The sequence below is a fragment of the Lygodium microphyllum genome, chromosome 30 (genome assembly GCF_053477565.2).
Source record: "Lygodium microphyllum isolate KBCC chromosome 30, Lygodium_microphyllum_v1.1.10, whole genome shotgun sequence".
NCBI lineage: Eukaryota > Viridiplantae > Streptophyta > Polypodiopsida > Schizaeales > Lygodiaceae > Lygodium > Lygodium microphyllum.
In genome coordinates this window covers 87,469,687-87,490,207 of record NC_141164.1, presented here as the reverse complement: position 1 = coordinate 87,490,207, position 20,521 = coordinate 87,469,687, and the positions used below count along the sequence as shown (strand labels likewise).

Sequence of the window (20,521 nt, the reverse complement as noted above, 5' to 3'; positions counted from 1 at the left end):
GGCCTGAATTGGCACTGCCATAAGTTGGTGCTTGCTCCTTCTTGGGAGGGCTGAAAGTATTTTTTCCTTTTTTTTTGGGAGGGAGGGGTGGAAGAAAGGTTAGTACAAGGGAGAGGCATATAAGGGAAGAGGAGAGGGGAAGGAAGAGTAGGAAGGGGATATGTTTGGTTTGACTCATGCCTATGTTCACATAGGTGTGTTGGTGATCCATAGAAGGGCACCGGGGCACTTTTTACTCTCTGTAAGAGGTTTTTTTCCCCAATTACATTATTCTCTATTTGTGTGTTTATGTTACACAGTTCGGTCACTTAATGCACTTTTGGGTGTGAACGCACCTTAAGGCACTTACACAACCCTAAGGTCTAAGGGTTGTACTTCGTACTTGTCTTACACACTAGTGAATGAATCGTGTATTGAGTTGTGTCTGCATTCTCACTCTCTCTCTATGGTTCACAGTGTGTACTAAGCTTGGAGCTGCCATCTCTATCTTCAACATTTGGTATCAGAGCTCGAGGTCAGGCCAGCCTCTGTCAGTTGCAATACTCTCGTTAGCCTCGTTAGGCTCACCCGGTCTAGCTCCTTGTTAGCTCTCCAAGAGCTGCAGCCTGTGGCCAACCAACGCCTGGCCAGTCCAGTTCCCCAGTAGGTTCGCCAACCTTGCACCTGTGCTTGCAGCATCGCCCTATTCAGTGGCATTCCCATGTCTAGCGGCGCCACCCCTTTGCTCCAGCAGTTGCCGCCTGACTGCCCTGCGTGTGCTGCCCCCTACTCTGCTTGCGCCGCCTTGTTTTGCCTCCCTGACCCGCCTGTCTGCTCACACCTAGCTTTGCCAAACCACCAGCTCAAGCAGTTCCAGCTGCACTTTTGGCAATGATAGCTCGAGCTCTCGGCTTGTTCTCCGCTTGCTCTCGGCTATCATAGGTATATTTTATCATTTTATTCGAAAAATTAGAGCTCCAGCAAAGGGGTTTTGCAAGGGAAAGGTGCATTTTTGCTTCAGCAAGTACTTTTGGGCACAAATTGCAGAAATTTCTTGGAATTCGGGTCAAGAATCTGGGGCTTTTGCATGTTTGACAGACATTGGCACATGTATTGAAGGCTCAGTCAGAAATTGACTAGACAATAGTGATCAAGTGTGACACAGTTTTGTTAATGACAGCTTGGTGTTTGTTGTAATTTCTGGAAATTTGCAGATTTCCAGGTTAATCTAGCTTTGATCATTGCTCTTGTGCCTTTTGGAAGAGTGACATTTATCATAGCTAATCAAGGACAGAGTGATGTATTCACTTATGTATCTAAAGAGGACAGATTGGATGGCAATAACTATTCTCTATGGTCCTTCATGATGAAGAATGTGTTTGTTGCTAAAAATCTTTGGGAGTATGTTAGTGGCGAAGAAGTTCCTCTTGGAGTTGTGGCTCTTGCAACTCTTGCCCAAGGAGGATGTGGTCAAAGGCTAGCTCTAGCTCAGCCACTACCCCAAAGAATAGTTGTATAGAAGCCTTGGGACACTCGGTATGCCTAAGCATTGTCACTTATTGTATTGGCAGTTCAACGGTCCATAATCCCGTATATACGATCTGCTACTTCTTCGTGAGTAGCATGGCTTACACTTGAGCATATATTTACTTGCAAAAATGAGACACACATTTCTTTCTTGAAAAAGAAGCTTGAAAATGTGAACATGGACGAAGGTGATGCTATGTAGGATTATCTTAACAAAATTTAGGACTTGCGTGAGCAGTTGATGAATGTAGATGAGTATTATTATAATGCACAAATGATCTCTACTACTTTGAATTCCTTGCCACCTTCTTATTTGGCCTTTCACATGGCATTGAATCTCATAATGAGAATTTCTCTGCAGTCACTTACCTTTCTTTAGTTGGTTAGTTTGCTGCTGGAAGAAGAGCAAACAAGAAAGAACAGTGGGGTGGATGTTGTAGCCTCAGAAGCTTTTATGGCAAGACAGAAGAGTAAGGATAGTCAGTCTAGGAATACTCCGTAGAGTTTTGTAAGTTCAAGCACTTCATAGGACAACAAGAAGTAGGGGGGCATACAAGCCAAGAAGGGCAAGTGCCATTATTATAAAAAGCAAGGTCACTACATCATAGAATATAAGAAACACATTGCCAAGGAGAAAAAAGAGTCTGGGATGTCTGTTTTCGATGCACCTTTTACTGCTATTGCTATAGAGTTTGCATCGTTTGTTGTTGACTATGACTACTGTTTTTACAGTTGTAGTTATGATTCTTGGGCAGATAGAGCATTGAGCTCTACAGAGGATGCTAACACTTGGTTCTTTGGCAGTGGTGTTTCTAAGTACATTACATATTCAGATGTATGTGGATCCATGCAAACAAAGTCATTGGGTGGATGCTATTATTGTTAGGAATAAAGGCCCTTGTGCCTTTAAATGTGCTCGGGTGTGAACACACCCTTAGCACATTGTACTTTTATAAATATATCTATCTTAAAACCTAAAGTGGTACACTCGTCATTGTATCCAAAAATCGTGCACACTCTCTACTTTGCTCTCTCTCACTCTCTATCTTGCTGCATGTAACGAACACTGATTGGCTTGATCTTTGTGCTCCGTCACTACAAACTAGTATCAGAACAGGCAAGGAGTGCATGCTTCTCGAGACGTCAGAAGTGAGCCAGTTGACAGGTGAGCTCTCAACGAGTAGGAGTTGTGGGTCGACAGGTTGACGTAGGATCAAGGCAGGTCCAACGTGGACCACAACAAGTCCAGCGTGGACCACGGTGACAGAAGGCATGAGGCAGTCGACTGGTGCAGAAGCGTGACGGGCAGCAGTTGACGGGCGACCGGCGGGCGAGCAGGCTTTGCTGATGGATAGTGACTGCAACTGACGAATGGCTTCAGTGGGCGACCAATGGATGGGACGACTTCAGCGGGCGGTAGTTTGGCATGCACAATAGGTCACGGACCTGAACGGCCATTGACCCGCAATTTTTCTCCCCTTTTTTTAAAAAATAATTTGAGATTACTTTTGCCTCCTCTCCTCTGGATGTTCGCGTGTGCAAGCATAGTATGCAAATCTGTGTAGGTTTAGGCCCAAAAACTTGGGGCTTTTCCCGGATTTGGGGACCTTAGTGTAGAACTGGACAATTTGAGTTAGAAATTGCAAAATTGGTGCACATTTGCCCGGGAATTTTGGGGCTTTTCACATTTTAGTGAAATTCTTTCAATTTCACTCAAATTAGTGCACAGTAGAATTGAGAAATTTGGGGATTTGTCCAGATTTGGTGCGAGCAAGACACAAAGTGATATCTGTCTCAGAAAGTGCAGGAATTTTGTGACATTTTGCCTCTGACATTTGGGGCTTTTCATGTACATGCAAAAATTGGGCTGAAATTTACCCAATTTCTTGACATTGATGCACATTGGGCCCCGTGCAACTTGGGGCTTTCGTAGTTTGGGAAAAATTTGTGTGCCATTTGGTCATTTTATGTACACGCGGGTTTAATTCCATGCAATTTGGACATCTAACACTTGGAAAAATTTGGGGGTTTTGCTGAAATTGCTCTATTTTGGCAAAATTGGCTTGTTCTATGCATGACAGAGACAATGTAGATGTGTGGTTGATGCTTTGAGCACAAAAAATTTTGGGGCTTTTGACTGTGTGTGTCTAATTTTATGCCCGTGGATACATGTATGACAGAAATTGCAGCTAAATTTTCTCATGTAATGTGATGTATATGCCCTTGGAACAGCTGTAATCAGTTGTGGAATGCTGTAACACATGGTTTGGTGCTTCTGAAAATTTAATTACAGATCTGAAATCTCTGCTTTTACATGGTCATTTATTGTTGGTCGGTACTTGTTTGTACCTTGGTCACTTGTGTGACAGTTGGGCCTGTGTTTGCTGAATTTTCTGGTCACATTTGGGCTGAAAATCGTGGCTGGCAGCAGTGACATCAGTAATCTCATGCACATAAAGAAGGTTGGAGGAGCACATAACTTTGCAGTTTGGCAAAAACAGTGCTACAATATCCTATTGCAGAAGAAGCAGGCAAAGCCGATTAAGACCAAAGGGGCAAAACCCGCAGACATGGAACATGAAGATTGGGATGAGTTAAATGAGCTTGCACGCTCAACCATCGAGCTATCGATTTCTGATGCTTTGCTGTTTAACATTGAAGCTTTGGATTTTGCATATGCTATTTGGACTCGACTGGAAGAAACGTATGCACAGAAGAGTGCTGGAAGAAAAGTGTATTGGTTGAAAAAGCTTATGAATTTGCATATGAAAGAGGGTACAACAATGTCTAGTTACTTGAGTGAGTTTAAATCCATTTTCAGCCAGCTGGCTGCCTTGAAGTTTTTGCTTTGCACCCTTTGAGAGAGTTGGGATACATTCAAGATTGCTATGAGCAATTCTAATGCGATTCTTTTGTATGGTGATGTAGAGAGTGCTCTACTCATGGAAGAAATGAATTGGCAAAACAATGCATCCAGTAAGTCTTCCAGTGCTTTGCATACTAGGGGCAGATTAGAGTAGAAAGGCAAATTTGATAGCAAGGGACGCGGTAAATCGAGTGGTAATGATGTCGAATGCCATCATTGTGGCAAGAAGGGTCACTTTAAACGTGACCGCTACAAATGGAAGAAAGAGAAAGGAAAGGGTAAGAAGACAGATGATAGGAAGGAAGAGAAGAAAGAGAGTCAGCCTAAGAAGAGCAGTGTCAAAATTGAAGAGGTGAATGTAGTCACTCATGATAGTGACAGTGGGAATGACGTACTCTTTGTCTCTTCACACTTTGGTGTACATGCTTTACTTGCAGATATAGATGATGACATGCATACCTGGATTCTCGATTCAGATGTTTCCTTTCATGTCACTTCTCACTGTGAGTGGTTGTCTGCCTATACAGGGGGTCGACATGGTGTTGTCCATCTTGGGGACAACTATGCATGTGACATTGTAGGTATTGACAGTGTACAATTGCAGTTTCAGCATGGTTTCGTCTTCACACTTTAGTATGTACGGCATGTACCTCAGCTCAAGAAGAGCTTGATTAGCGCAGGGCAGCTAGATGATGATGGATTTCATACCGTCTTTGGTGATGGGAAGTGGAAGCTCTGTAAGGGATCTAGAGTGAATGCCAGAGGTTGTAAAAGTGATATCTTGTATCCTCTCCATATATCTAGTGTGATGATCATGTTATCGCCGTGACCGAGCAAGTGAGTGTTTCTTTGTGGCATGGCCGATTGGGACAAATGAGTCAAATTGGAATGAAAGTGCTCTCTTGTTTGGGTTACTTGCCTTGTCTTTGTTATGCTGATTTTGAGCATTGTGACCATTGTGTTTATGGTAAACATGCACAGACGTCTCATAAAAAGTCTCTTTCGTTGAAATCTTCTTCTCTAGAGTTAGTACATTTCAATGTATGTCAGATGCTAGGATTATCTTTAGGGGGAAAGAAATATTTTGTCACCTTTGTTGATGATGCTACATGGAAGGTATGGGTTTACCCTATTCGTAGCAAGGATGAAGTGCTTGACAAGTTTAAAAAATTGTTGGCATTGGTTGAAAATTAGACGGATAAGACACTCAAGTGTCTTCGCTCTGAAAGTGATGGGGAATATGTGTCCAAGGCCTTCCAGACATTTTATGAGAGCAAAGGGATTAATAGGGAGCTCACTGCTCCTCATAATCCACCACAAAATGGAATTGTAGAGCGTATGAATTGGACCATACAAGATAAGGTCCGTATGATGGTGTCTCATGCTACAATACCCCATGGTTTTTGGAAAGAGGCTGTTATGACAGCCGTACACTTGATTAATCGGTCACCAAATAGGTCTTTTGGGGGGGGGGGGGGGAGAGTTCTCTAAGAAGCGTGGTCGGGCAAGCCACCTTCATAGGCTCATCTGAAAGTATTTGGTTGTGTGGCTTTTGTGTACATTGATAAAGAAAAACGTAGCAAACTTGAGCCAAAATCAATTAAATGCATTTTTCTAGGATATGGTGACGAGGGTGAAATGGGATATAGATTATTGGATCTCGAGAAAAGGATAGTAGTACGCAGCAATGATGTTATCTTTTGGGAAGATCGCATGCATAAACATCTTGAAGAGACTTGGGAGTTTTGTAGGGTTGTATTCCGGGAAGAAATACATTTGGGACAGCAAAATGTGCCTGCTGTACAGTAGCAAATACTTGCTGTAAATTAACCTGTAAATGCAGAAAAATAATGTTGGAAATGATCAGCCAAGTATGGCTCATGATAATGAGCCACTACATGTGCAAGAATAGTCAGGACAACAAGCTGTTAATGCTGATTTGCAGGCTGAAATCCAGGACGACAAGCTAAAAATGCTCAACAAGCAGTAAATAATGATCATTGGGCTCTTGGCCGTCTGTTCATCTATCTGCGCGGACAATTGACATGTGAGATCTTCACATAAGAAGGTAATGGACAGCCAATAGCTTCACGTTGTGCATGCGGAAACGCTCAAGGACTTTATGAATGTACTCCCTTTGTGAGAGGTATAGTAGTCCCTGATGCTTGTCGCGCTTAATACGCCTACCAAGAATGTGAGAGGTCTGGCCGAAATTCTTTATCTCAAAGCTCTTCTTCAGCTGAGATTTAAGAGTATTCAACTTATCATGAGCTTTCCCTGCTATTAGCACATCATTCACATAAAGTATCAAAATAAGCAATGAGCCATCGTGGGCTTTCTTCGTGTAAAGATACAGATCCATAGCACTCGTGCTGTAGCCCTATTACTGCATAAAGGCATCAAATTTATGATACTACTCCCTAGGTGCCTACTTTAAGCCATAAAGACTTTTCTTTAACTTGCACACTAGGGGCTCCCTGCCAAGTTTTACAAAGCCCTTAGGCTGCTTTATGTAAATCTCATTATGCAAATCCCCATGAAAGAATGCAGTCTTGACATCCATCTGATACATGTCCAAGTCAAGCTACACGACTAAGCCCAAAACCAAGCGTAGGGTGGTCATCTTGACCACAGGAAAAAAGACTTCATCAAAGTCAACTCCATGCTTCTATTTAAAACCCTTAGCAACAAGTTTTGCCTTATAAGCTGTCTTGGGGTGCACAGGGGTACTTTTCAGCTTGTACATCCATTTGCATGACAAAGGCTTTTTGCTGTTAGCAAATGCAATCAAATCCCAAGTCATATTCTTATGCAGGGAGTCCATCTCAGACTGCATAGCCCTCTCCCAGGAGTGATTGTCACCCCTACGCATAGCCTCATCGTAGGTGAGAGGCTTTTCTACATTTGTAACCAAGACATAATGCATCGAGGGCTTAAATCGATCAAGTGGACGTCTAGCTCTAGTAGACCGCGGCTGTCTCACTGTAGGCTCTGCTGCATGTCTAGCATCCTGTCCAACACCGTGGCCATGTGTATCAACTGCTGCTGCAGTTGTCCAACTGGTTGTGTAGGAGCACGTGGCTCCTCCTGGAATATAACCCTGCGTATCTCTACCACCTTCTCAAGCTGCCTATGCATATTGTATTTATGGAAGACTACATCATGGTTGCGGATGACATTCCATGCCTGCAGATCCTAGAGGCGGTAACCCATCTTGCTTGCATCTCCATAGCCAAGGAAAATGCATTTGATACTCTTAGGATCCAACTTAGTCCGCTTGTCCTTGGGCACATGGCAGCATATCTCACATCCAAAGACACGTAGATGCGCATAAGATGGAGGTTTCCCAATCCATACCTCCTTTGCAACTTGGAAATCCAAACCACTGGAAGGTGATCTATTGATGATATACACAGCTGTACTGATTGTCTCAATTCAAAAGCTCTGTGGTAGGTCTACATGGCTAAGTATACTATGTACACGCTCCTAGATGGTTCTATTCACCCGCTCAGCCAAACCATTCTGGGGTGGGATATAGGGGGCGGTGAACTGACGCTTAATACCCCTCTCGTCACATAGTTGCTCAAAGGCACGTGACACATTCTCCTCCATTGTCAGTCCTAAGGCATTTGAGCCTATGCTCAGTCTGGTTTTCAACCAATGCAAGCCATCTCTGAAACACAACCAAGATATCTGACTTAAGCTTAATGGGATAAGCCTAGACTTTAGGCGAAAAATCATCAATAAACGCCATAAAATACTTTGCACCACCCATAGACTGACAGGGCATGGGCCCACAAACATCCGAATGTACTAATGCCAAGGGCTCATCCATGCGTGTCCTACCAGACTTCTTATGCGTATTCCTAGTTTGTCTGCCTTAAAGACAATGCTCACATGAATCAAAACATGTATAGTCAAGGGGTGGTAAGTATTGCAAACGACAAAATATTTTCATTCCCTTCAAGGACATATGGCCCAAATGGACATGCCAAAGAGATACATGTGGGATGGAACTGACTGACAAAATATGGTTAACAGAGGGCCCATCAACTACAAGAGGATAGAGGTTGCCAGCCTTGGCACCTCTAGCAAGCACAAGTTTGCCACAGGTGATTAGACCCAAACTTTTGCGAGTCTTTGCCACGTCCATATCCGCGGTCATTCTTTCCATTACCATCTCTGCCTCTAACAGTCAAAGCATGCGACACACGAGAGGCATCCAAGTTTTTACTGTTGATCTTTTCTTGCAGAAGAGCACTCTCTACATTAGGCAAGTTCAAAAGAGTAGCATGAGCACATAAGGCAGTGCGGAATACATCCCATGACTCACTCTAAGTCCCAAGCAAAAACAATAGAGTAACCTTATCATTAAAGGTAATGCCTTGCGAAGTCAAGTTCTTGAGAATAGCATGGAACTGGCTCAAATGAGCAGACATTGTCATATTCTCCTTCATGCGTAGGTCCATAAGCTGCTTCAGCTAATACATCCGACTTGCTGGACTTTTCTCGTCATAGAGATTATTGAATTTATCTCAAAACCGCCAAGCACTCTGTCTTCCTTAACCACATTGTAATGCACCTGTTCAGTGAGAGACAAGATGAGGGTGGACTTGCATAACTCATTAAGCTCATCCTATTCGTCATAAATCATAGTTTCAGGCTACTCGCCATGCATCCTTAGTGGTTTGATCTGAGATTTCTGCACCAATACCTGCAAACTTGGCTCTTCCAATAGGCATAATTCGTACCATAAAGCTTAGTGATGTTGAAGATAGCACTGCCAGTGGAAGAAGATGCCATACGACAGTCCAAAATGGTGCAGACAGTTCAAAACTGCTTGCTATTTTCTACTGTAAACAGCTAAAATACCACAAAAACCAAGGCAAAATGACCACGAACTGATAGCTAATGATGCTACTCATCAAGTACCATCAAAAGTACATAAAATCAGGATGATTCAGCATGAAAATTCCATGTCAGTCCATGCATAACTGCTTGCTGTAATAAATTACAGCTAGGTACAATGAGAGCAAATTGTAAGCAAAATGAATACACCAAGTCAACCATTGACTGTCAAAGCATAACCGGCATCAAGCGGGTATAAATCAACATGTGAGAGTTATACGGACATCAAGCAAATACCCAAGCATGTCAAATGAATCCATCAGTAAGCCGGCACACCCCCTGTGTAATAGGGCAAAGTGTACACAACACTGGCAAGACCTGACACAAAGAGGTGTATGCTCAGGGAGTTCAAAGCTCAAATTAGCCCAAGTACATCTGTGAGGACCACGGCATATCAACCATGCAACATCCAAGTGAAGATCCTAGTCTCAAGTATCCGAATACTCTAGTAGCATAAACCATCTGCTCAATGTTTGTCAAGCGTATCAAGACGCTCCCACTGGCACAAAAGCTGTAAATAACAAGCAAAGAAGCTCAACAAGGGCATATGATAGCATCAGTGCTAGAAGATCCAAGATCAAGCATCAATAAGACCTCATGAGGATATAGGCTGTGTAGCATCCGTACATAGCATCCATAGGCATAAAGTACATCCAAATTGTAACTCTGGTAAACCGCGAAATATCCAAAGTAAGCTCTAGGCAATCAAATGTCAAGCCAAAGCAAGGCTCAGTAGCATCCAACTCCAATCAATGTAACGGGCATGTAGTAGTGGCATAGGCCAAGCATGTCAAGACTGGTCAGACATAAGCAAAGTACATGCCATAAGTACATCAGAGATGAAAATCCAAATGCTATGCAAAGTGAGCTCAAGCTCAACCAATGATTCGAGAGCAAATCCAAGCTCTCTGTTGATTCCCTAGAGTCACTACATCAATGTATATATCCAAGACATAGTCTGAATCCAACAGGCATATCCAAACATAAGCAAATAAGCTTCAGCCTTGAATATTTCGGCAGTTTTTAAACGTCCAAAACTGAGTAAACAGTTTTCAATGCAAGCTCAAAACCATAGAAAAACCATAGGCATACTTTCCCATATGTATAAGCACCAACCGGGCATCAAATGATTATGTAGCATGAGCATAAAGTGTAATGACAGGGGGACTGCCCTATTTTGGGCTGCTTGTGGACTATGTAAAACAGTCAATGAGTGAGCAAATTCAGCCCCAAAAGCATCTCATATCATAGGCATACATTCCCCTAGCATTCGGGGAGTATTCCAGACTAACCGAGTAACCAATGTCAATGCCAACCAAGCATAAACATAAAGTGCTGATGTGACACTGTTTGTGGCTGCTTGTGGACTATGTAAAACAGTCCTGAACTGAGGTAAATCAGTCCACAAATCAATGTCAATGATAACCACTAATGTCGAGCATCAAAAGGGTGTTCCCAAGTGCCAAATGAAGTGTTTTCAAGCTGCCAATGAGTGCCAAGGGAGGACTGAAGTAAAAAACGAATTTTTTTGCAGGTCTTCAAGCTGGCCCAAACTGATGTGGGGCTTGTGGAAGGGCTGGGCAAGGTCAAGGCAAGGTTGGGGGAGTAGTCAAGGACCCCCAGGAGCTCCCTCTTGAAGGGCAAAGTCACTGGTAGAGAGTAGACATCACAAGAAGCAAGAGGATATTGCTGCCCTGCTTCACAAAACTTGTGGACTGAAGTAAGGATCGAAGCTTGCTTGGAAGAGCTATGGCGGGAGAGAAAGAGCAAGAAAGAGAGAGAGACCAAATGGGAACTCCAATAATCACAATGTGTGACCGGGTCTTCCTTTATTCAAACTGTCACTAAAAGAACAAATAATAAAGTGGCGGTGACGGGTGCCCGCCACCTGCAGTGTGCAGTGGCGGGTACTGTCAGTGTAGTAGTACACGGGCGGTTAGGCAGAGGTGCCTTTACCCCCATCACAAGTCCCTTTTCAGTGCCCTAGTGTTGTTTGTCAAGAAGAAGGATGGAGGGCTCCGATTATGTGTAGACTATAGAGCTCTTAATAAGATCACTACCAAGAACAAGTATCCCATGCCATGGATTGAAGACCTATTAGATAGACTACATGGAGCCAAATATTTCAGCTGTATAGATCTTAGGTCAAGGTGCCATCAAATCCGTATAGCGGAAAAAGACATTCCTAGAATAGCCTTTCATACTTGTTATGAAAGCTTTGAGTGGCTCGTCATAGGGTTTGAACTAAGCAATGGGCCGGGTATCTTTTCTGGCCTAATGGATAGAGTATTACGGCCCGAGATAGGTGTCTTTATCAGTATCTACATAGATTTGTATGCCAAATCTAAAAAATGTGAGTTTGCAGTGAAGGAGTTAGAATTTCTAGGGTTCATCATAGGTGAGGAAGGCATCAAAGTAGACCTTAAGAAAGTAGAGGCAGTGAAGAATTGGCCTGTGCTAAAGACCGTGAGAGAATATTGGAAATTTCTCGGGTTTATGGTGTTTTGTAGAAGATTCATCAAGGATTACAACATAGTAACTGCTCCACTGTCCCACCTAACCAAAGGAGATGGAAATCTCACATGGGGAAGTGAGCAACAAGCCACTTTTGAGCTGATGAAAGAATGTATTAGTCAAACCCCGTACTCAAAGTGCCAAACTTTACCAAACTTAGAAGATTCATCAAGGATTACAACATGGTAACTGCTCCATTGTCCCACCTAACCAAAGGAGATGGAAATCTCACATGGGGAAGTGAGCAACAAGCCACTTTTGAGCTGATGAAAGAATGTATTAGTCAAACCCCGTACTCAAAGTGCCAAACTTTACCAAACCCTTTGAAATCTTCACAAATGCATCGGATTATGGCATTGGAGGAGTGTTGGTGCAAGATGGGTACCTCGTAGCTTATGAATCCAAGAAATTCACAAATACAAAAACTAGATGGAGCACACATGAAAAGGAAATGCTAATAGTAATTCACTGCCTTAGAAAATGGAAGCACTATGTACAAGACAAACACATATTGTATTCATAGACAACATATCACTCAAATACTTGCAGTCCTAGCCCAAGTTATCTGTCAAACAAGCAAGATGGCTTGACTTCTTGGCCGAGTTAGACTTGGAGATCAAACACAAGCGAGGCTCCACAAACCAAATAGTAGATGTCTTAAGTTTTAGGGTTGATTTGAAGGCAGTGAGTGTGGTCAATGGCAACTTTCTTGAGTTAGTGAAAGATACTTTAGAACATGACCAAGAAATGCACAAGATCATAGAAGAAGTGAGAGTTGAAAGGACGCCTCATGGCATGTATACCTTGGAGGAGGGAATTTTGTTTGTAAGCAAGAGATTGTACATTCCCAATAGTGTGGAGTTGATGAAAGTCATACTACATGAAGTGTATGATTGGAAGTTAGGGGAACATAAGGGACAAAGCAGGCCCTTCGGAAATAGTTCTTTTGGCCGAACATGAAGGAAGAAGTCATAGACTATGTCAAGACTTGTCCTACTTGCCAACCACTAGTGAAGGCACCACACTCAAAGCTAGCAAGTTTACTTCAACCAATGTCAGTGCCTAGCTGGCCATGGGACGTCATTAGCATGGATTTTATTGTGGAACTCCCAGAATCCCATGGCTATATCATTATCTTTGTAGTGGTGGACTATTTTTCCAAATAAGCCGACTTTATACCTGCCAAGCTACCATTGAATACCAAAGAGATAGCTAGCCTTTTCTTCACGCATGTCTTCAAGTTACATGGACTACCCTATAGCCATTGTATGAGAAAGAGATGGTCAATTCAAGAGTGACATGTGGAAGGAACTTTTTAAGACTCAGGAAATAGAGTTGAGATTCTCATCATCCTTTTACTGTGAGACAGATGGGCAAATAGAAAGAGTGAACTAGGGCATTGAAGACTATCTTAGGAGCTATGCCCGGGTGTACCAAAAAGATTGGGCCTTGTATCTTGATGTACTTGAATTCCACTATGACAACTCAATTCACTCAGCAATAAGTTACACACCCTTTGAGTTAGCCACAGGAAAGAAGTCATTACATCCTTAGCCTTAGCCTTAGGAGCTGCCAAAGCTGAAGATTAGGATATAGAAGACTTCTTGAAGAAATGGAGAGAAAGAAATGCAGCTGCTAAGCAGAGTTTGGAAAAGAGTAAAATCACCATGACCGAATAGGCCAACAAGAAATGTAAGGCAGTCTTTTTCACCAAAGGAGACATGGTCCTAGTTAGCTCCAAGCATGTCTCTTCCAAAGAATATGAGCCTTAAGTTCAACCACCATTACTATGGACCGTACCGCATCACTCAAGTCCTGAATGAGGTGACATACAAGCTCGACCTGCCAGAAAGTATCTGCGCCCACAATGCATTCCATGCATGCCTTCTGTGTAGGTTTTACCTGACACCCAATGGGGGTGGCACGTTTCATTACTTCATTCCAACGGGCCCTTTCGAAATAGAAGTAATCCTTCGGCGCCAAGAACACAAAGGTTATCCCTATTACCTCACCAAATGGAAAGGGTGCCCTCTCAAAGAGGCCACTTGGATTTCGGAAGCGAAGGCCCACGAACGTGGCAACGAGGCCTTTGCTACCTAGCTCAAGGAGAATCCCAATAATACTTCCAATGTACCTTGAGTCACCACTTAACTTACCATAGGATTGGCAACGCCTCCACTTAAATGTAATTGAGTCGAGGGTGGATTGGCATGGTAATAAGAATAAAAAGCAAAAGGAGTTGAGATGGGTAGACACTGACTAGCTTGATAGAAAAAGCTGTATTAAGGCCCCCAAGTTGTAGTGCAGTAAACATTGACCGGCCTGATAGGAAAGGCTACGATAAGACCTCTCTAATGTGTCCTAGACTCGATAGACACTAACCAGCTTGTTAGAAGGAGCTGTGTTAAGACCTTGGAATGAGTTAATAAGCCCTAGCCTTAGATTATTGAGGATATCAATCCATTATGTGGCGGTGAGTGTAAGGGCTTTGTAGCTATACCATGGGGTTGTTGCCAGAAATACCTATATAAGGAGGAGTAGTGACTCTGAGCGTTGCTTAGTTTCCACTCTATGTGTGATTCCCTTTACCCAGTGGTGAACCATCACGTGTACAACGTCACGAGGGTGAGTCTTGGGATGTGTCTATGTTGTACCATTTCTTTCATTGAATAATACAAGAGTATACCTTGCTCCTACATATTGTGTTATGTTTCTGTGTCGTGTCAAGTGAGTGATTGAGTGGAATGTATTACACTTGGTATTAGAGCAACTCTTGCTTGGAGTGAAGGAGTACTCACGAAAGTAGGAGAGATCCAGTGCCCCGAAATCATGTTGTGACGCCCCACATCGCATCACTCGACATTGCATTGACCCTCGTTGCGACATTTGTTGGCCCGACGACATGTGGCATAGTGACCCCAACACAAGTCATCATCTGAAGATGTGACATGGCTTTTCTGCGGGACAACCACCATCTGTAGGCGAAATGTGGCTTCGCCGCGTTGGCAACACCAAAGCCGAGGTGTGGCTTCCCACAACAATATGGAGGACAACAGAGAGAATGCACCCATCCTAGTAGTTGAAGAGAGGAAGAAGAGTCAAGATCAAGAATGGAGAGAAGCTCACGAAGAAAAGTAGCTTGACTAGGGAGGCAGTTGGAGGGCATGTTAGGTTTGTTGGACTTAATCTGGATGAATATGCAAATGAATGAAGAAGAAGAGGAAACGAAAAGAAAGTTTGAAGTGGAGCAGGATTAGAGAGAGTGGGTGATATAACAATAGGAAGAAGAGAAAAGACAAACTCCAAGAAGAGGTGGATAGATTGATAGATAGGTTAGCTAGGGAGGAAACATCTAGGAGAGCTTAGGATACAAAGAAAGACAAGGAGAAGGCAGCTGAAGTAGGAAGCAATAAGAAGGACAAGAAGAAAGACGAGGCAAAACAATAAGGAGAAAGAGGAGAGTGAGAGTTCGGAAAACGACTATGGTAAGTTTCAAGATGCCCCAATCCACCAAGTACAAAGGAGAGAGAGACGGGTTGAGTTTGAAACAATGGATTGTGGAGGTAGATAGATACTTGAAGTATGCTAGAATCACTTAAGACAAGAAGGAATAAGTGGCAATCATCTACTAAGAGGAGGACGTTGTGAGTTAGTATCTATTGGAATAGGAGCAAGGATGCGCTATCTTTTCATGGAAAGAACTTCAGGAGAAACTCAAAGACTACTTCATTCCGAAGATTGAAAAATGCAAAGTTAGAGATGAGTGGAGAAATCTCAATTCAACACAAGGAAAGATAAAAGAGTATGTTATCAAGTATAGGCAGTTGATGTTGCAACTACCCAACATGGATGCAAACATGAAGTTACAGATTTCTTGCAAGAGTGGGCCGGGAGAGACGTTGAGAGGCACGAACCAACTAGTTTTGCAGAGGCGACGAGGATGGTTGAAAGGCTAGTCATCCTAGAAGGGAGGAGGACAACTCAAGGGAGTCAAGCTAGATTCAACACCAATATTACCACCAACTCTTGGACCTCGAGACCCAATCCCTTAGAGACCCCATCTCAGAGATTCGCGGTCAAATCTTAGGAATAAGCCCAGTGAAGTCACAATCAACCTTGGTACCAAGAGGAGGTGGGAAGCAACCGCTACAAGTTGAGCCCTAGTGTGTCTTATGGGTCTTCAGGATCAAATACATCATGGTGAGGCCGTCCGTGTGCATTGGTGTACAAGTTGAAGAGTATCCTTGGATGCCCCAAGCCAGCCTATAATGCCAAATTGGTTGCCAAGGGTTTTAAGCATGAGCATGGTGTTGACTTCAACGAAGTTGTCTCTCCTGTTGTCAGGGTGACTACCCTACACTTGGTTTTGGCTTTGGTTGCACAGCTCGATTTGGATCTCTCTCAGATGGATGTCAAGATAGCTTTCTTGCATGGGATCTTTCATGATGAGATTTATATGTAGCAACCAAAAGGCTTTGAGGAAAATGGCAAGGAACAAATAATGTGCAACTTGAGAAAGAGTCTTTATGGCCTTAAGCAAATACCTAAGGAATTGGTACCACAAGTTTGATATCTTTATGCACTCACAGGGAAATACTTGCAGTGATATGGATTCGTATTTATACACAAAGAAGGCTTATGATGGCAGCCTTATGATTTGAGTATTGTATGTGGATGATATGATGATTGTTGGGAGAGCTCATGATGAGTTGGATGCCTTGAAAAATTAGCTTGTGTGACATATGGCACATTTGGCAAGATTTGTGATAGTTTGATACTTGCATTCTAATCTTGTGGGGATTTTTGGTACTCGCAAGAGTATATTCTATACTTCAACATTGAAGTATTTGACTGCTGATTTTTGTGCATCATTAATAGTATGGCACATCAGGGGTATAATGATCAAAGCAACATCCTTGATGGCACAAACTATCCATTGTGAAGTGTCATGGTACGCAACCTTCTAGTGGCAAATGACTTGTGGGACTATACCACAGGTGATCTACAACGACCAGGAGGCCTTGCACCTCAAGCACCTAAGTGTAATGCAAGAGGACAAATTGCTACTATTGCCCCTTCACCTCCTAATGAGAATCAGTGGAGATGGGACTCGTAGGATGCACATGCACTCTTTGATTGCCTTGTCAATGCAAGAGCTATTATTTCGCACATTCAGTCTTATAGGACCTCAAAAGTTGCTTGCAAGGTGGAGCTCGAGTGAAAGCACACAAGCAAAAGCAAGAGCAAAGTAAGAGCTATAGTGGATAGAGTAAGAGAGCAAGAGAGAGAGACCGTATGTGGGAACTCCAATAGTCACAATGTGTGATCAGCCTTCCCTTCAAATGTCACTGAAAGAATAAAGATGAAGTAACAATGATGAGCACCTACCACATGCAATGTAGAGATATGTGGGTACTATCAATGTAATGAATACACAAACGGTTTGGTACAAGCACTTTTACCCCTAACCACCTTTCACTTAAAGACGCATATGCTCCTAGTGAGAGGAGAGAACAAGAAAAAAGTGACAAAGGATAACTATACATAAATCACAATAGAATGAGGAAAAACATCATCTATCCAACACCCATTAGCTTTGTAAGAAAGGCAAAATGCTCCACTGAGAGACTTTTAGTGAGCAAATCTATAGGATTTTGGTCAGCTGAGATCTTGACAAGCTCAATGGACTTGTCCTCAATGACCTCTCAGATAAAGTGTTAGCATATCTCAATATGCTTTATCTTCGCATGGAAGACTAGATTCTAGGCTTACTAAATAGCACTCAAAGAATCCAAATGCAATGTAGGGACCACATTAATAATATCAAGGTTTGCAACATACCTTAATCTTGAGTCTCACCAAATTTTGTTGAATTTTTCCAAATTTTGTTGCCAAATCTGATTGTGACAACAATGCTACTGTATCATGTGTTATTTGCCTTGGAATGCATGTTAGACAAAAGCACCAAGCTTCTTCGTAAAATTTCAAAGAAATTGAAGAAATTTGTATCTTACAGTTTGGATTTTTGTAGAAATGTCACCTTGAGATGAGTGTAGACAATAACTAGTAGTTGTAATGTATCTCGTGATGTGTGCCAGAGCTAAAAAATTGAAAAGCCCCAATTTTTTGCACCAATGTGGAACAAATTGTGCAATGTTGGTGATTTCAGTGGAGATTCATGCACGCGAACTCGAATCGGGCAAAAGCCCTAAATTTCCTCAAAGATATTTTGAGAAATTTTATAAATTGGGAAAGCTAGTCGAAAATCCCCAAATTTCTTGGCATGGAGTGTGAGAAATTGAAATTTCTTCAAAATTAGATACGAGACGAGCTAGATGGATGAGAAATTGTGGAATTTTCAAAAAACTTCGTTAAAAAAATTAGGGTTTTTGTGGTTTTTCTCAGATTTGCAGAAAATGATGGGTAGGGTTGAGAAAATAGTGAATAAGATTGAGAGAGATGGTGGGCAGGGCTGAGATATATCATGAGCAAGGCAGAGAGAAGCGATGTGTATAGGGCTGCGTGCAAGACTATGTATGGGACTATATGTTAGCTGAAAACAACAACAGTACCTCCTCCAAAATAGCAACTCCTCTTCCAAAACAGCAGCTTCTCCCTCCAAAATAGCAGCTTCTCTTTTTTTGTCAATTGAGTGGACTTCGCATGGTTGGCACCACCAGCTAAGCGGTGGAGAGACACAACCCACGTATCTAGCGCTGATACCAAATGTTGGAAATGGAGAAAGAGAGAGTGAACACAAGATAGTGAGCAAGAGTGGGCAGCAATTCCACACTCAAAAGATGCAAGTGTTGATAGACTGAAAATACAATAGGTCTTAAGTAAGCTAGACCAACCGAAGTTAATTAAACTCCATAACTAATTGTAGAAGTTGTGAGACAACTTATTAATGTAGTTGTGTTCACACTATAAACCAACTAACTAAAAGATTGGGCATTAAATTGACAAATTTTAACATGGTGGCTACGCATCCGCATCTTGTCTAACATAGAAAGAAAGAAAGAAATATTAATATCTATATTGTTAGAATTCATCGACTCTATGGATAGTGCCCAATGTTTTAGTTAGTGGGTTTGTAGTGTGAACACAACTACATTAATAAGTTGTGTCACCACTTCTAGAGTTATTAATTAACTCTACTTGAGTTAGTGATAGGTTTAACTTACTAATTTACTTTCATTCTATCATTCTAGCACTTGCATCTTTGGAGTTTGTAATTGTTGCCTACTCTTGCTCATTGTCTTGTATTCACACACACACACACACATACACACACTCTTTCCCTCCATTTTTAACATTTGGTATTAGAGCTAGACACATGGGTTTTGTGTCTCCACTACTCAGTTGTTGGTGCTAGCCATATGGAGTCCACTCAATTGACAAAGGAAGAGGAATTGCTGTTTTGAAGGGAGGAGTTGTTGTCTTGGAAGAGAAGTGGCTGTTTTAGAGGAGTTGCTGCTATTGTCTTTAGACTGCACATAGTCTAGTACGTAGTCTTGTAGGCAACTTTGTACACACATTCTCTATTAGTCCTGTTCGTAATATTCTTAGCCTTGCTTGCCATTTTCTCAACCGTGGTCGCCATTTTCACAGCCTTGCCTACCGTTTTCTATAGATTTGAGAAAAAATGCAGAAACTCTAATCTTTCAAAATTGGGGATTTTTGAAAATTTCTATGATTTCTTATCTATCTTAATTGTCTCATATCTAATTTCGGAGAAATTTTCAATTTCTCACACTTTGTGCTAAGAAATTTGGGGATTTTCGATTGACTTTTCCAATTTCTAAAATTTCTTGAAATTCCTTTGAGGAAAGCTGGGTCTTTTGCTTGATTTGAGTTCCCGTGCATGAATTTCCACCGAAATTTTCAACATTGTGTGATTTCTTTGACATTGGTGTGAGAAATCTGGAGCTTTTCATTTTTTTGGCTTTAGCATTCATCATGAGGCGGATTCAAATTACTGGTTGCCGTTGGCACGCTTTCGGAGGTGGCATTTTTGGGATTGTAAGGTATTAATTTCTTCAATTTCTTTGAAATTTTTGCAAAAATATTTGGGGCTTTTGCTCGATAAGCGCTCCAAGGCAAGAAACAAGTAGCACAATAGCATTTTATTGCTACTACAATCAAATTGAGCAGAATTTTTTGAAAAAATTTCATAAATTTTAGCGAGAATCAGCAGTAAGTTGCGATAATTTGTACTTTCAAGGGCATGCATTTTGAGATGGGTGTGGTACAACAATCTATAGTAGTCCATTGTTGTTATTTCTTGGCTAAGTGTCAATTTGGGTAACATTATAATACTTTGGCATTTGTGTGACAGTTTGGTACTTGCTTCTTAATTTTGTGGGAACTTTTGGTACTCTGAGGAGTACACACCATACTTGAGCACTAAAGTATTTGGTTGCAGATTTTTGTCCATTACTGACAGTATGACACCACAGGGGAATAATGATCAGAGCAATATTCTTGGTATTCACTTAGGAGGACAAACTTGATTGCATGAACTACACCCTTGTGGAGTTTTATGGTTTGCAAGCTTCTTATTGGGAAGGAGTTGTAGAACTATGTTAGAGGTGATTTATAGTGACAAGGAGGTATTGCACCTCAGACACCTCAACATAACGCTTGAGGAGAGATTGTTGGTGTTGCTGCCCCTCCTCCCCCTTCTATGGAGGATCAGAGGAAATGGGACTTGAAGGATGCACAAAC

At 42.1% G+C, this 20,521-nt stretch overlaps 1 protein-coding gene across 2 annotated transcripts in view; it reads left to right on the top strand.

The window, feature by feature from the left end:
• The window catches only part of LOC148010082 (zinc finger (CCCH-type) family protein / D111/G-patch domain-containing protein), a 117,236-nt gene that overhangs the window by 51,431 nt on the left and 45,284 nt on the right, over positions 1-20,521 (top strand). The window lies entirely within an intron of this gene.